The sequence below is a fragment of the Lithobates pipiens genome, unplaced genomic scaffold (genome assembly GCF_037356315.1).
Source record: "Lithobates pipiens isolate NorthernLeopardFrog02 unplaced genomic scaffold, aLitPip1_a1.2 Scaffold_18, whole genome shotgun sequence".
Lineage (NCBI taxonomy): Eukaryota > Metazoa > Chordata > Amphibia > Anura > Ranidae > Lithobates > Lithobates pipiens.
Window position 1 is genome coordinate 298,492,203 of NW_027507758.1, and position 17,137 is coordinate 298,509,339.

Genomic DNA, 17,137 nt, shown 5'->3' on the forward strand with positions numbered 1-17,137 from the left:
CTCTAAGAGGGTGTGGTTAGCATCTAAGATGACCAAGGCATGAAGGGAGAGAGGGAGGAACAGTAGGCCCAGATCCTACACAACAATAGAAATATGTGCATTCTAGAAAGTTTAACAATCAGCGGATAAAGAGTCTCCAAACAGCACTTCAGTCATCCTGGCACCATGGTTCTTATGGTGTCAGGATGATTGGAAGCGCATTATTTCTATTATTAAATTGTAATATAAAATGAAATCATTCAACTTACCTTAATGCAGAATCAGTGGGAGCCCTGAGTGTGTCACCTGCCACATCGCCTGCCACCAGATCCCATCAGGTGTCCCCGGCAGAGTCTGTCCTTACATCAGGTGTCCCAGTGGAGTCTGTCCTTACATCTGTGTCCCCAGCGGAGTCCCTCCTTACATCTGTGTCCCCAGCGGAGTCCCTCCTTACATCTGTGTCCCCAGCGGAGTCCCTCCTTACATCTGTGTCCCCAGCGGAGTCCCTCCTTACATCTGTGTCCCCAGCGGAGTCCCTCCTTGCATCTGTGTCCCCAGCGGAGTCCCTCCTTGCATCTGTGTCCCCAGCGGAGTCCCTCCTTGCATCTGTGTCCCCAGCGGAGTCCCTCCTTGCATCTGTGTCCCCAGCGGAGTCCCTCCTTGCATCTGTGTCCCCAGCGGAGTCCCTCCTTGCATCTGTGTCCCCAGCGGAGTCCCTCCTTGCATCTGTGTCCCCAGCGGAGTCCCTCCTTGCATCTGTGTCCCCAGCGGAGTCCCTCCTTACATCTGTGTCCCCAGCGGAGTCCCTCCTTACATCTGTGTCCCCAGCGGAGTCCCTCCTTACATCTGTGTCCCCAGCGGAGTCCCTCCTTACATCTGTGTCCCCAGCGGAGTCCCTCCTTACATCTGTGTCCCCAGCGGAGTCCCTCCTTACATCTGTGTCCCCAGCGGAGTCCCTCCTTACATCTGTGCCCCCAGCGGAGTCCCTCCTTACATCTGTGCCCCCATCAGTGGAGTTCCTCTTTATATCTGTGCACCCATCAACGGAGTTCCTCCTTACATCAGTGTCCCCATCAGCGGAGTCCCTCCTTACATCTGCATCCCCAGCGGAGCCCCTCCTTACATCAGTGCCCACTAGCGGGGCCCCTCCATACATCTGTGTCCCCATCAATGTCCCTCCTTACTTCTGTGCCCCATCAGCGGAGTTCCTCCTTACATCTGCGTCTCCAGTGAAGCCCCTCCTTACATCTGCGTCTCCAGTGGAGCCCCTCCTTACATCTGTGTCGCCAGCGGAGCCCCTCCTCACATCTGTGTCGCCAGCGGAGCCCCTCCTCACATCTGTGTCACTAGCGAAGCCCCTCCTTATATATGTGTCGCCAGCAGAGTCCCTCCCTACACCTGTGTTGCCAGCGGAGCCCCTCCTTACATCTGTGTCCCCAACAGCGGAGCCCCTCCTTACATGTGGTGTCCCCATCAGTCCTCCTTAAATGTGGTGTCATTAGTCCTCCTTACATGTGTGTCCCCAGAAGCACAGTCCTCCTTACATGTGTGTCCCCAGCAGCACAGCCCTCCTTCATATCGTGTCTGTCTCTCTCTCCCCTTCAGCTACTTCCTATCTTTCTCCATGTGTTCAGTGAAGAGGAGAGGGGCCACTGTACACAAGGGGATTAGGCGGTGGCCATCTTTTTGTAGCCCACCGGGCGCTGGAAGTGATTGTTCTCACACTGAGAACAAAGCACCCGGCCAAGCGGATGCAGCTCGGCGCAATGGATCTCACTGCAAAACAGCTCCCCCGCCAATTTTTTTTTTTGACTGCCGGTGGGGTGGGGGGTAGGTGATGGCGGCCCTATGGATGGGCCCCCACTGCTGAAAAACCAAGCACTACCTTCAGGATTTCTAAGGGCATACATTTTAGATTTCACTCCTCACTACCTATCACAGTTTCGAAGACCATAAAATGCCAAAATAGCACAAACCCCCTCCCAAATTACCCCATTTTAGAAAGTAGACACCCCAAGCTATTAGCTGAGCATGTTGAGTATTTTGCAGATCTTGCTTTTTGTCACAAAGTTTAGAAATTTGAAAAAAAAAAAAAATATTTCCTTTCTTCATTTTCAAAAACAAATGAGAGCTGCAAAATACTCACCTTGCCTCTTAGAAAATACCTTGGGGTGTCTATTTTCCAAAATAGGGTCATTTTTTTTGGGGTGGGTGGGTTGTGCTATCTGGACATTTCAGGGCCTCCGCAACTGTGATAGGTAGTGAGGAGTAAAAACACAATTTTACGCCTTTAGAATGCCTGAAGGCAGTGCTTGGTTTTTGGGGTCCTGTACGCGGCTAGGCTCCCAAAAAGTCTCAGACGTGGTATCCCCATACTCAGAAGAAGCAGCAGAATGTATTTTGGGGTGAAACTCCACATATAACCATGCCATGTTTGAACGATATATCATTTAATGACAACTTTGTGTAAAAAAAGTACAAATGAAAAAAATAATTTTTTTTTTTTTTTTTTTACTTGTGGCAAAATATAAAATATTCCATGGACACTCACAATGCCTTTCAGCAAAAAGCTTGAAGTGTCTACTTTCCAAAATAGGGTCATTTGTGGGGGTTTTGGGACATTTCATGGCCTCTGAAACTGTGATAGGTAGTGAGGATAAGAAATCACCATTTTACGCCCTGAAGGCGGTGATTGGATTTCGGGGTCCTGTAGACGGCTAGGCTCTCAAAAAGTCTCACATGTGGTATCCCCGTACTCAGAAGAAGCAGCAGAATGTATTTTAGGGTGTAATTCCACATATGCCCATGGCGTGTTTGAGAAATATATAAATTAATGACAACTTTGTGCAAACAAAAAAAAATTTGTAATTTTGAATTTTTTTTTTAAATTGGCAAATTATAAAATAGTCCATGGACTCAACATGCCAGCAAATAGCTTGGGGTGTCTACTTTCCAAAAAGGGGTCATTTGGGGGTGAGGGGGGTTGAACCGTCCTGGCATTTTAATGCACAACATTATAAGCTTATGTCACACATCACCCACTCTTGTAACCACTTGAAGACAAAGTCCTTTCTGACACTTTGTTTACATGAAAAAAAAAATTTTGATAGAAAATTACTTTAAACCCCCAAGCATTATATATATATATTTTTTAAAGCAAAGGCCCTACAGATTAAAATGGTGGGTGTTGCAACTTTTTTTTTTCCCACACAGTATTTTTTGGGGGGAAAAAACACTTTTTTTAATTTGAAAGCACTAAAACACACTATATTGCCCAAATGTTTGATGAAATAAAAAAAGATTATCTTATGCCAAGTACATGGATACCAATCACGACATGCTTTAAAATTGTGCACAAACATGTAGCGGCAACAAACTACATACATTTTTAAAAGCCTTTAACCACTTGCTTACTGGGCACTTAAACCCCCCTCAGTCCCAGACCAATTTCCAGCTTTCAGCGCTGATGCACTTTGAATGACAATTGCGCGGGCATACAACACTGTACCCAAATGAAATTTTTATCATTTTTTTCCCACAAATAGAGCTTTCTTTTGGTGGTATTTAGTTACAGCTGGGAGTTTTATTTTTTGCTAAACAAACAAAAAAAGATGCAAAAAAAAAAAAAAAAAATCATGTTTTAATAGTTTGTTATAAAATTTTGCAAACGGGTAATTTTTCTCCTTCATTGAAGTGCGCTGATTAGGCGGCACTGATGGCTGCATTGGTGGGCACTGATGGGCTGCATTGGTGGGCACTGATAGGCTGCATTGGTGGGCACTGATAGGCTGCACTGGTGGGCACTGATAGGCATAGTTAAGGCGGCACTAATAGGCACAGATAAGGCGGCACCGATGGGCACAGATAAGGCGGCACTGATGGGCAAAGATGGGCACAGATAAGATGGCATGGATGGGTGGCACGGATAAGTGGCACGGATGGGTGGCACGGATGGGCACTGATAGGTACCACTGATAGATGGGACTGATGGGCACTGATAGGTGGCACTGATAGGTGGCTCTGATAGGTGGCACTGCTGGGCACTGATGGGTGGCACTGCTGGGCACTGATGGGCGGCACTGCTGGGCACTGATGGGCGGCACTGGGGTGCAGCACCTTTGAGGCACATTGTGGGCACATTGTGAGCACTGTGGGTGGCACTGTTGGTGGCACTGCTGGATGGCACTGTGGGTGGCACTGTGGGCACTATGGGCACTGCTGGGTGGCACTGCTGGGGGGCACTTACTTTTATTCAGGATGGCACTGCGGTGGGCAGGTGGGCACTGGCAGGGGGCAGGTGGTCAGCTGTATTGCTGGCCGTGATCGGGACTGATGTCCCGATCACGGCCGCCGGTGATCGGCTTTTTTTTTCTCTCCTCGCGCTGTCAGCGCGAGGAGGAATAATAGCCGATTACCGGCTCCGTTCTATCACATGATCAGCTGTCATTGGCTGACAGCTGATCACGTGATAAGGGGTCGGGATCGACCCCTTACACGGATCGGTGATCAGGCGAGTCTCACGGACTCGCCGATCACAGAGCGCGCCGCGCTCGCCCCTCAGGGCGCGCGCAGGCCGCTCGTACCCGGGACGACGTCAATAGACGTAGTCCCGGAAAAGTAGATCCGCGCTAATGCCGTCATTTGGCAATAGCGCGGATCCCAAGTGGTTAAAATCCTTTATAGGTTACCACTTTAGATTTATAGAGGAGGTCTATTGCTAAAATGACTCTCCTCGATCTGACCTTCGTGGTGATACCTCACATGCATGGTGCATTTGCTGTTTACATATGACACCGGTGGACAAGGGTGCTTTTTTTTATTCTTTATTTTGCTTTTTTTATTTTCTGTTTGAACTGTTCCTTTCAGTTTTTTTTTATTTTTTATAATTTTTAGACTTGTGCAAAACAGAAAATTTCGTTTAGTTTTGGTTCGTTGTCATTCGTAAAATACATCATTTCGTTCTGTTATATTCGTTATGTTACATTAATACGTTTTCGGATAATTCGTTATTATTCGTAGAGTGTCAAATTCATTTGTTCGTATTAGTTGAAATTCGCTATTTATGTATGTATAGACATTCGTGATAATGATTCGTAGTTTGGAAAGTCGTTTGTTTATTGAATCTTTTAACACAGACAATGCCAACGTCTCTTCTCCTCGGCTCAAATACAATACAACACCCTTCTAACTCAGTTTTCAGGAATGCACTTTGCCAGTAATCGATCCTCCAGCACAAAATTAATTAGCTGATTGGACTATAAGATTTACTTTGAGCTGACCTTTGGTTTCATTAGATCTTTAAATAATTACCAAATTCATTCGAATGCATTCGTTATATTTCTTTCGTATTCGTTGTTATTCATAATGTTTTTATTCGGACATTCAGATGCAAAATTTGGCCGAATTTCGATTCGTTAGGAAACGGATTGCACAAGCCTAATAGTTTTTTTTATCTCAGGGAATGTAAATATCCCCTATAATAGCAATAGAATAGTGATAGGTGAAAGGTTTTTTTTTTTTATTTTTTTCTATTAGACCCTAGATCTCTCCTCTGTCCTCAAAGTATCTGACCTGAAAGCATCTAACCACACCAACATCAGTGTGATAAAATGCTTTCCCAATTTCCCAATGGCGCTGTTTATATCTGGCAAAACCTAAGTCATGACATTTTCGTAGCTTCCAGTTTCTTAGGCCATAGAGATGATTGGAGTTTTTCTGGTCTCCAATCAGCTCTATGGTCAGCTGGTGGAACCACCGGCTGCATTCTCAAGGTTCCCTGTTGGGACAGGAGAGCCCGAAAAAAAACATGGAAGATGGTGGTGGGGGGGGGGGGGGCAGTTCCTTCCCACTGCTTTTAAAAGCAGTCTAGAGGCTAATTAGTTGCTAGAATTGCTTTTACATGAAAGCTGGCTGAAAAGAATGATACCAAGATGATGCCTAAACCTGCAGGCATCATTCTGGTATAACCACTCAAAGTCCAACCACATACCATTACGTAGCTGCTCCTTGTTGGGCATATATTCTAATGGGTTTTTTTCCATGCATCTTGTGGGTTGAACAAAAAAGAGGTTGATTGGTGGATATGTCCACCATTAGAATACCACCCTTCATCCACCCATTTCTAATCATGGGCATACATGCACCATTTTTATTTTATTTATTTTTTTAACTGTGGTGGTGAAAATCACCTCCTACAGGCTGGAGTCACGTATCATTTTTATATCATCTTTACGTATCATGGGAGCAAACGCTGTTGCTGTCAGAATAAATAAACCCGTGCTGCAGCTGAATGGCGTACATGTTACGCAAATGATGGTTAACAATAAAACAAAGTATCATTACAGTATAACAGTAAGACATACCATATCTGCAAAGCATAATAAAAATCAAACATTACAGTTTTAAAATACTGTAACAATAGAGAGCGAAAAATAGAGCGTACAATAGAGAGTGAACATAAGAGAGAGAACAATAGAGAGAGAAGAAACATAAAACCACAACTATTTTTGGCTTTTTTCTTTTTTTGTGTTTTTTTATATTTTTTGTTTTTGCACTTTTATATAAACTCTAAAAGTTCCCGATTAGAGTCTCTTAAAATGTGATGGCCATCTCATCTTTTGAAACCCAGTTTAAGTGTGCTCTAGGACTGTGCAATGCTGTACCCTACGCTAATACTCCACTATTATGTGGTAGCGTTCGAAACATTCACCAATGCAAAGACCAGGTTGGTCAAGACAGGAGGGACAATAAAAGCGATTGTCATGCCTATATCCGTGTTTTCTGCAGACACAGCATCTTCTTTGGGGATTTCTTTGGGTAGGGGTACCAGGGAGGATATAAGGAAAATGCCTCTCATGCAGCCGCCTCATTGCATTTGGATTGGGAAGTTGGACCATAGAACTGTCTGGAAACAGAAGGGCTGTGATGATCCTGGAATTTAAGGAAGGATCCAGTTCATCCTGAAGCTTTATATAGCACATAAGCATTCAGCAGAGCTAATTGGAATAAATATACAGACACTTTTTTATACCAGCGTCTGGCCTTACAGGCATTTAGGTACGGCACCAACAACTGGTCATTGAGGTCCACCTCTCCCATGTTAAGGTTGTATTCATGGACACAGAGGGGTTTCTCCACAACACCAGTCGCAGTTTATATTTGGACCGTCATGTCTGCGTGAAGGGAGGACAAAGTGAAAACATTCTTATTCTTATTATCCCTCCACTTCACAGCAAGCAAATTATTACATCTCAAGCAGACTCTCTCCCCCAGCTGAAGACGGGAATCTACATACCACTGGGGTAAGCCCCGGTGATTAGATCGCATGGTGCCACATGTGCAAATTCTACGATCTAACAAGTGACTAAAAAGTTGCACGATTATGTAATAATTGTCTACAAATAAGTGGTACCCCTTTCTGAATAAGAGTGACACCAAGTGCCACACAATCTTACTAGCGCTTCCTATGTAATCTGGGCAGTTCTCTGGCTCTGCGTAACTATCGCTTCCCTCATAAAACTATATGTATAGCCTGTTGTCCTGTCACAGAGCTTGTACAGCTTGACCCCATATCAGGCACACTTGCTGGAAAGATACTGTTTGAATGACAAGCGACCAGAAAATGTAATCAGTGACTTATCAACGCAGACAATGTGTTTGGGCGTAAACAAGGCTGTAAACTGCTGATTGAAGTGGTTTACAAAGTGCTGAATTTTGTAGCGCCGATTGCATTCAGGGTCACCCCAAGGACGACAGAGTTCATTGTCATTGAAATGCATGAACTGCAAGATCTGCTCGTGTTCTGGTCATGGAGGCAGAGAACACGGGCATATGGTGAATTGGGTCAGTGGACTAATATGACTGCAACTGACTTTTTTTTTGTTATTCCCATGAGGCATAACTAAATTATAGGCATAACTATAGGCCCAGGAATACCGTAATAGGTCTCCAATCTCTGGCAAGGGTCAACTGGGGATTAGTGACGATGAATGGACTAGCATACAAATTGCTTTGGTCCACAATAGATCTATAGAGATCTTCCATCAAAAACAACGAATAAAAATCAAGTGACGTAAAATTAACTGTTTCCACCTGAATTCCAGGTTGGCCAGTGAATGGGGGAAGTACGGGTTCTGCAGAAGTGGTGGGCTCCCAATTCAGATTGGCAAATGCAGCAGGAAGGGCACTATGGGCTCCATGGGCCTGTCTTTGTCTTCTTGGTGTCTGCGGGACACTAGTTGTGCTAGCGAACTCACCAGCTTGAACTGCACTTATGGGACTTGCCACATCACCAAGTGTTACTGCAGTGCTGGATGTACGACCAGGATGTACTAGGCTACTGGTGCTTGGCAGGTCACCAGAAGGATGAGCGATACTAGTACTGGTTCTCTGCTCCATATGAGAGCCCTGTGGTTCTTGCACCTCAGCAACAGCAGAGGAACGGGGTCGGGTACGCCTGACCTTGGCAGGGACCACTACTCCGTCATCAGAGCTTTCTGTCAGGGTGCCACTGCTGTCTACAGGTTTGTATTCTGAGCCTGAATCTGACAGATTGGTGAGTTCCTCTTCACTCTCATCTGTCATGCTCAGAAAAGTTTAGGCCTCTTCACTAGTGTACCTTCGATTGGACATTTTGGCCTCTAATTTTACTGGTACAACTAGTGAGACTCACAGGAAAAAAAGCACCTGACATTACCAAACAAACTGTTAGCGTTAGCAGGGATCAGGCCCGACTCTGCGAATGCTGCAGTTATGTGTTTAGTGTTTTGTAAGTGACAATGATCGCTTGATACTGCACTTGGGTGGGCAGAGGGGCTAAACCCAGGTACTAGCAGGTATCTGGGCTGATCTTGCTAACGCTGCGTTTTAGGGAAACTTAAACTACTGGGGACACTAATATAGTTCTGATCAGATAAAAGATATTGATCTGTTCAGACACTATACTACTAAGGGAGGTGCGTGGGTGGTAGCGGTACTGGCACTAATCCGACGCTGCCTGGCGCGACGCAGACTTTAACTGACACTAAAACCTAACTGATATCACCCACCTGGTGATCCGGGCACTAAACCATTTATTAGGTAATGTACGGCGGATGCCCTATAAAAAATAACTAACTAACCAGCATCACCCGTGACATTAATACAGTGGTCGCTGGCGGATCAAAGGGTTAAACCTTTATTAGGGAGGTCCCTAGACCTATCTGGGCCTACTACTAAGTACCCTAACGCTGATTAGTGTCACAAATGACACCATATAGTGATCAAAGAAAAATATGAACACTATACTGGGTGACACAGTGACAGGGAGTGAAGGGGTTAATTGTGGGGGGTGAAATGTGTGCCTATGTGTACTAGGTCAGTGTAGCGTTGGCACAAGTCAAGCTTGGGTGTCCTCTCTCTGGAACTGAAAAGAATTCCAGAGAGGGAGATGACATCAATTCCCCTGCCTGTGTTTACACTTACAGGTAGGGGAAGCATTTCATTAGTCAGAACCGATCAGCAGGTCCAGGCCAGAAATCATTGGGAGACTGACCAGTTCTGAAAAGAATCCGTTCGTCATGGCTGCCTAGGAGGTGCCCGCGCGCGTCCCCTAGGCGGCTGTGTGCCCAACATAAGGTAACGTAGTTTCGCCCCCACCCGTACCATTCTGCCACAGTAAAACTGTGGTGGCTGGTCGGGAACCGGTTAACTTAAAAAAAAAAAAAAAAAAAAAGTTACTAATGTGTGTCTTGTTGTTAGACGTTTCCTTCATTTTCAGTCCTGGAGACAACCTTTTTATCAGACAAGAAGTTATGGTATCTCTGTAATGGAGGCTCCGATGCTAGTAAACCTGGCAAGAGTTCTACCCCTTTCCCATTCTATCCAAAACCAAAATGCAAGTTTTGGGTATAAATACGAAATGTTTCCGGAGTTATGGAGCCAAGTAGTTAAAAAGCAATTTAACAAATAGGCTTAACGTTCATTGTGGCAAAAAATGATCTGGTTTGTTTCACCAGTTTTGGACACCTCCATGAAATGCTTTACTCATCTGTCCTTTCTCTTTTTTGGGATTCTGTTTGTGTAGAGGATTTAGAGAAGATTACAAAATGTAACTAGTTGGTTATCAGACTTAACTATATTAATGAGACTGATTTCGGGAAATAATAACGTAGATGACTATAGGAATGTGTAAACAAAAAAACTTACTTCATACCCTGTGTCATGGTGAAAGAGTGGATATTGAAATTCCTTTTTACCAGTCTCAAAGATTTAGATTATTTTAGGTTAGTTTAGAAATATGTTAACTGCAGATTCAATTTTGTTTGCTGTAGGCAGGAATGAATTTTTGGTGACAGTTCATGTGAAATTATCTGAAGGGATTAACATTATTATTATATTATACATGATTTATATAGCATAAATATAGCATACAAATGAAAATATTTCTGGTATGATACCTGAAAGTAAGATGTTTGTTTAATCAGTACAGTACTCATCCGAAACAAATCGGGAAAGACCAAGACCACGCATGCTCAGAAATTACAGTTTACATTACAATACAACGCATTACTTCCAAAGTTGTACTGTTATATGAGAATTTTTGTAACTTTAGTAACCCCTAATTTTCGATATAAGACTAGCATGCAAAAAAAAAAATGGACAATCCTAGTTCCAGATTGTTAGTACAAATGCTGGCGATGTCAGAGACAGCTCAGTCACTCTATAGAGCATGCTTCCAGCAACAAACAAATATATCAGAAGAAGGCCCATCCTTGACACCACATAGACTGATCAGCCTTAACATTATGATGACCTAATATTGAGTAGGTCCCCCTTTTACTGCCAAAACAGCCCTGACCCATTGGGGCATGGAAGCCAGTAGACCTTTTAAAGGTATGCTGTGTTATGTCACCAAGCCTTCAGTAGCAGATCCTTAAATCCTGTGTGTTGGGAAGTAGGGCCTCTGCTGATCGGACTTGTTTTTACAGCACATCCCACAGATTGAGATCTGGAGAATTCGGAGGCCAAGTCAACTCCTCAAACTCGTTGTGTCCCTTAAACCATTCTTGAACCATTTTTGCAGTGTGGCAGGGCACATTTTCCTGCTGAAAGAAGCCAGTGGTATCAGGAAATACCCTTTCCATAAAGAGGTGTACTTGGGCAGCAACAATGTTTAGGTAGGTGGTATGTGTCAAAGTTTCATCCACATGAATGGGCAGGACCAAAGTTCCCCAGGAGAACATTGCCTGATGCTTCACTTCTGTCAGCTTGCCTTCTTCCCATATTGCATTTCTTCCCCAGGTAAGCGATGCACACACATCCGGCCATCCACATGATGTAAAAGAAAATGTGATTCCTCAGACCAAGCCACCTTCTAGTGTTCACTGGTGTAATTGTGATTGCCCATTGTAAACATTTTTGACTTTGGTCAGCCTGACCGGTGTGTGGCTACACAGCCCTATACACAACAAACTGCGGTGCCCCCAATTTTTTTTTGCTTTCAAAACATCAATTTCATTGACAACATGTATACTTGTTACAATTTTAGTGGTTCAACATCACACGACACCTAATAAATATGGCACCACATCCCTGAGAATTGAAACATGAATCAAAAGGCAGGAAGGGGAATTAGGGATTTTAACGGTGCAATTGACAATTAAATAGTAAACATGATTAAATGGGATACAGAATTTTTAGTACAAATATTTATTAAGTTCAAAGTTAAAATCATTAACAAATTGTGCTTAAAAGATAAAAATACAGGACAATACAGTGCAGTGGTTGTTCTTATTAAACACACATAGTCCCGACATGTTTCGCAATAGGTTGCTTCTTCAGGGCATGTGTGAATATTTCAACGAAATCTAAACCAAGGTACAAAATACAGAATAATATAGTAACAAAATATATCACAAAATTATATCAAAAATCAATAGGTATGAGTGCAGGCTTGAGAAAAAAAAAAAAAAAAAAAACCCCACCTTCGACCACTACGTAGATGATAAAGTAGGGAATTTGTCCACCTCAGGAGTTAACCGCAACCATGCTGAATCGCAGGGGGCTAAAAAACCAGCCCAAAATAGCTGATAAGAGAAAGTATACAATAAAAGATGGAATTTTTTTAAGGATTTAAAATAATTAAATAAATATTAAGTAAATGAATAAATATAGAGGTCGCTGGAATGAGTCAACCTAAAGGGGTAAATACCCTCTGAAATACAGAATTGGAAGAAATAGTAAAGAAGTATTTTTATTTCAATAGATACTTACATGAATTGAATAATTGTAAAAATATGGGCGAACGTTAAAAATTCAGCACTCAAAAAGACGCACTTCCGAAAGAGTACCAACTGAGCGAAAAATCTAAAAGAAGACAGAAAAGAAAATTAGAATGAATGGATAAATAAAATATATAAATATACATATATGTATACATATACATGGAAATGCATGTATACATATATATATACATACACACACATATACACACAAACACACATGCACACACTTGGAATTAAAGAGTGACACCCCAAAGCATAGGGTTTTAGGCTAATGAATAAATGCGGAGGTGATAAGAACCATAGCAATAACCCAAGTATATAGAATCTATGTGGCAAGACCTAAACCAAAAAGAGAGAAGAATTAAAAGTGCATGTTGAAAGAGAACTGAATAGCTATGCAGAGCGTGAGAAAAAACAGAAGAAAGAAAAAAAAAGAGAAAAAGAGACTAATTCAGGCAATAGAGAATATCGGCTATAATAGTGTAAGATAGATGTAACAATTAGCTTACTGGAAGAAACGAGGTCTTGAGAATCAAGCGTCACCCTTGGCTGCAGCTAGCAAGGAATGACAGTGTAACGCTGGCTTTTTATAAGCCCCGCCATCAAGCCGGCGTCTTGCGTAGTCGGCTTGATGCGGACAAAAGGAGCGCTAATGCGCATGCTCACCAGTAGGACGAGGCTATGCAGGCCTACAACTCCCATAGTGCCTCAGGCCAGCGGGCGGGGGAGGAGGGGACGAACAGTGCCTTGGTCACAACCCTCCAAGAGGGGCGGCGACGTGCAAGATCGCGATCACCTATCCACCCGCCCACTCAGGCGTAGAGAGACGATGGAAAAAGCAGGAAGGGGAGGGATGACCTAAATGTGGCCAATCCCTCCAAACCAGCCAGAGGGGAGCATCGCAGCGCTGGAAAGGGGCAGCGGCACTCAAGGCGCCTATGCCCCCGGGCGTCCGTGCGAACAGCATTGATAGGGGAACCAAAGAGGTGGACAGTCGCGGCGGAAAAAAAAAAGAGGAATAATAAATAATAAATAAAAAATAAAAAATAATAAATACAAATACATGGGATTTACCTTCCAACATGTTCTACAACAAATCTTTTTTCCAATTAGATGTTTCGTATCCACTTCAGCCCCGGAAAGGATTTACCCCCTTCCTGACCAGAGCACTTTTTGAGATTCGGCACTACGTCGCTTTAACTGACAATTGCGCGGTCGTGCAACGTGGCTCCCAAACAAAATTTTCCTTTTTTTTCCCCCACAAATAGAGCTTTCTTTTGGTGGTATTTGATCACCTCTGCGTTATTTATTTATTTATTTTTGCGCTATAAACAAAAAACGACACTTAAAAAAAAAAATCACAATAAGCGTTTATTGATTGGTTTGTGCAAAAGTTATAGCGTCTACAAAATAGGGGATAGTTTTATGGCATTTTTATTAATATTTTAATTTTTTTTCTACTAGTAATGGCAGCGATCAGCGATTTTTATCGTGAACTCCAACATTATTGCAGACACATTGGACAATTTTGACACATTTTTGGGACCGCTTGCATTAATACAGCGATCAATGCTAAAAAATTGCATTGATTACTGTAAAAATTTCACTGGCAATGAAGGGGTTAACCACTAGGGGTTGGGAGTGTGTCCTAGGGGAGTGTTTCTAACTGTCTGGGGGATGGGCTAGCAGTGACACGACACTGATCGCTGCTCCCGATGACAGGGAGCAGACAATCAGTGTCTTGTCACTAGGCAGAACGGGGAGATGCTGTTTATATCAACATCTCCCCGTTCTTCAGCTCCATGACACGATCGTTGGTATCCCAGCGGCGATTGAGTATGCGAGTCCCGCGGGCTTGGTCACTGAGCTCGCGGCAGGCGCGCGTGCACGTGGTTAAAACAACATTCATGCCAACTAAGCATATGTCACATAAACGTAGGACTAGAAGTATGAACTGAGCAGGGTTTAGTACGAATTTTCAGATCACTTTTGTTTTTCCTTCTGCTGCTGAGAGTCTGTGAATATATGCTGCATTTGAAGTTTAAGGCTGGCCATACATTATACAATTTTCTTGTTCAATTTTCTATTAGATTTACCAAAACCATATAATATGAGGTCAAACCTAAACACTTTCATTTGTATGCAATCAGGCAGGCCCTTCCACTACATAGTTGAAGGTAAATCTAAAGGAAATTGAACAAGAAAATTGTATAATATATGGCCAGCTTTACTACAGGGAACGGGAGGGAAATCTCAAATTGGTATTAAAACAAAATGTTCATCACCCTCCCAGAAGCAGTAAGATGAGGCTGAGTGGATTCACAATTGATAGAAGTTAAGAAATAAGTGCACAAATAAAACATACTTTTCTACTGTTTGGTTTTATCTTTTTAGAAAACACAAGTCACTTTTAGATTGGATGTTATTCATAAGGCATTTTCTTTGAGCAAATTAATTTCTATTTCTCCTAAAAAATTGTCAGATACTAACATTTGAATTAGTTCTTGGAACTAGCACCTTGGAATTATACTTTGTTATTATGCTATTTATTCTGTTTGCCATTACAATCCTTACAGGGCTGCTTATGTTTACTTACAGTCCCTCTAAACCATGTAATTAGGGGCTTGCAAAGGATATCTTTTAAAACCAAGTCATAGCTATAACTATCTATAACCTTTCCTAAAATCGCCAGTTTGTCAAACTGTTGCATTTTTTGTCTTTATACATTTTATATTATGGTAGATCAGAAAAAACAACTAACAGCAAAGTACAGGAGTAACTAGGATGAGTTCTCAGACTGTTGGGTGGATTGCTTTTTCCTCACTTTGCTGCCATTATTGTTCTTATTGGACTTAAAGCGGAGGTCCGCCCACCGCTGCAAAAATGAAAAGCCAGCAGATACACGTACTGCAGCTGCTGGCTTTTAATAATAGGACACTTAACCGTCCTGGAGTCCAGCAACGTTTCCACCAGCTGTCGGGTGCTGCTGCTGCTGCTATTGCGGGTAAAGGAACCCGGCAGTGTAGCCTTACAGCTTAATGCCGGGAAACCCTACCGCGCGTGCATGGGGCACTGCATCTCTCTCCTACTAGCCCGGCGGCAGGGGAGAGAGGAGGAGGGAGCCAAGCTGTGACATCAACAGCCGTGACCCCCCCTGAAAGGTGCCAAAAGTGGCTCCGGAGGGGAGGAGTAGACAAATGAGCAGAAGTTTCACTTTTGGGTGAAACACCACTTAAAGTAATGATGTTTGTACCTTACTTTTAAAGTGCAAAAAAAAATTCTAAATGATTCTCTTACCATTTATTTGAAAACACAGCAACTCCTCCTTAAAACAGAAAGTATGTATGTGTCATTACTTTCATTAGGTCAGCCCACCATATCCTTGGTAGATATGCATTCTCAAACAATTGGTTTGCAATTTGGAATATTTGGCTATATATTTTGAGATTTATGTATTGTAAAACAGTGGTTCTAAGTACATAGTTGGCCACTGGCACATAAATGAATGATTTGCAAAGGTCTGACCACTTTGCAACAATAGTTCAGGCATATATGCATACAAAGGTGGTCTTAGAACTGTTGTGATGTATAATAGTTTTCTGTTCTCTCTGTAAAGTGGAACTCCAAGGTAAATGTATTTTTTAAGCTGTAAATAGAGTAGGCGAGGTGTAATAAGCCCTAACCCAGAGTGAGTGTTTAACACATGTACAGTAAGTATAGGTAAATGATTGTGATGGACCAAACATTTTCCTATTGTTGTTCCATATCATAACAATATATCTGTACATACACCCTATATCAGGGATATGCAATTAGCAGACCTCCAGCTGTTGCAGAACTACAAGTCCCATGAGGCATAGCAAGACTCTGACAGCCACAAGCATGACAGCCAGGGGCAGAGGCATGATGGGACTTGTAGTTTTGAAACAGCTGGAGGTCCACTAATTGCATATCCCTGCCCTATATCCTCCTGAGGAAAGTGGATCCTGGCTTCAGTGGCTCCCCATTTTTGCATTGATTGATGTGTGTGTGTGTACTATATATATAGTCAAATATTTAACATTTTCTATATAATAGGCAGACAGGGAAGTTCTTCTATAAAGAAAGTCCATGCTAATGTCAAAGAATCGGCTCTCATATGGTTTAAATTACTTTTTAATAAAATAATGTAATATTTTACCAGCAAGATTTGCGTTAACAGTACTTGCACCAGTAGGTCCCACTTAGAATTTTTTGTCATGTTTTATTCCTACTTTTGTGTAGGTCAACCTGACCTTAAATTCATCTAGCGAATCAGTCGCTGTAATTTAAAACAAATATACCAGCGGTGTATTTTTAGTGAATACTTTTTTTTAAAAAAAGAAAAAAGCTCACTCAGCCTAGATAGCATGTTGTATGTTACACAGAAAAAAGTGAAGAGAATAAATACAAGTTAGGCCCTGTTCACAGTTGGCGATTTGAAATTGCAGCATTTTTCATTTTCCACAAATCACAGTAAAACTTGCATATGAATGCCATTTATTCTTAATGGCAACCTGAATCGTGGCAAAATGTTGGTTAAAAACACCCGTGACAGAATTTTGTACACAAGCTTCTTTGGTGCGTTTTAATGCAGAGGGAGGCCCATTCACAATGAATGGTACTGCTCCAAAGGTGTGAAAACCATGATGTGTCAGTGTCACTAAAGTGTGAACAAGGCCTTAAGACTCACTTTTTCAAATTATCTTGATCACCAAGAATGAACGTGAGGGTAAATTCACAATTTTGTGTTGCCACCAGCATAGGAATAAAGGGGAGATTTTCCAATGGGGTGTGTTAAGAGGGGATTTTCCTCAGATTAGAAACGTATCGTCTCACATTTGGTTGAGTCTACAGGCCATGTAGTAAAGGGAAAT

At 42.5% G+C, this 17,137-nt stretch overlaps 1 protein-coding gene across 1 annotated transcript in view; it reads left to right on the plus strand.

The window, feature by feature from the left end:
• ATG5 (autophagy related 5) overlaps positions 1-17,137 on the plus strand; it is a 286,210-nt gene that overhangs the window by 181,702 nt on the left and 87,371 nt on the right. The gene's annotated exons all lie outside the window — the stretch shown is intronic.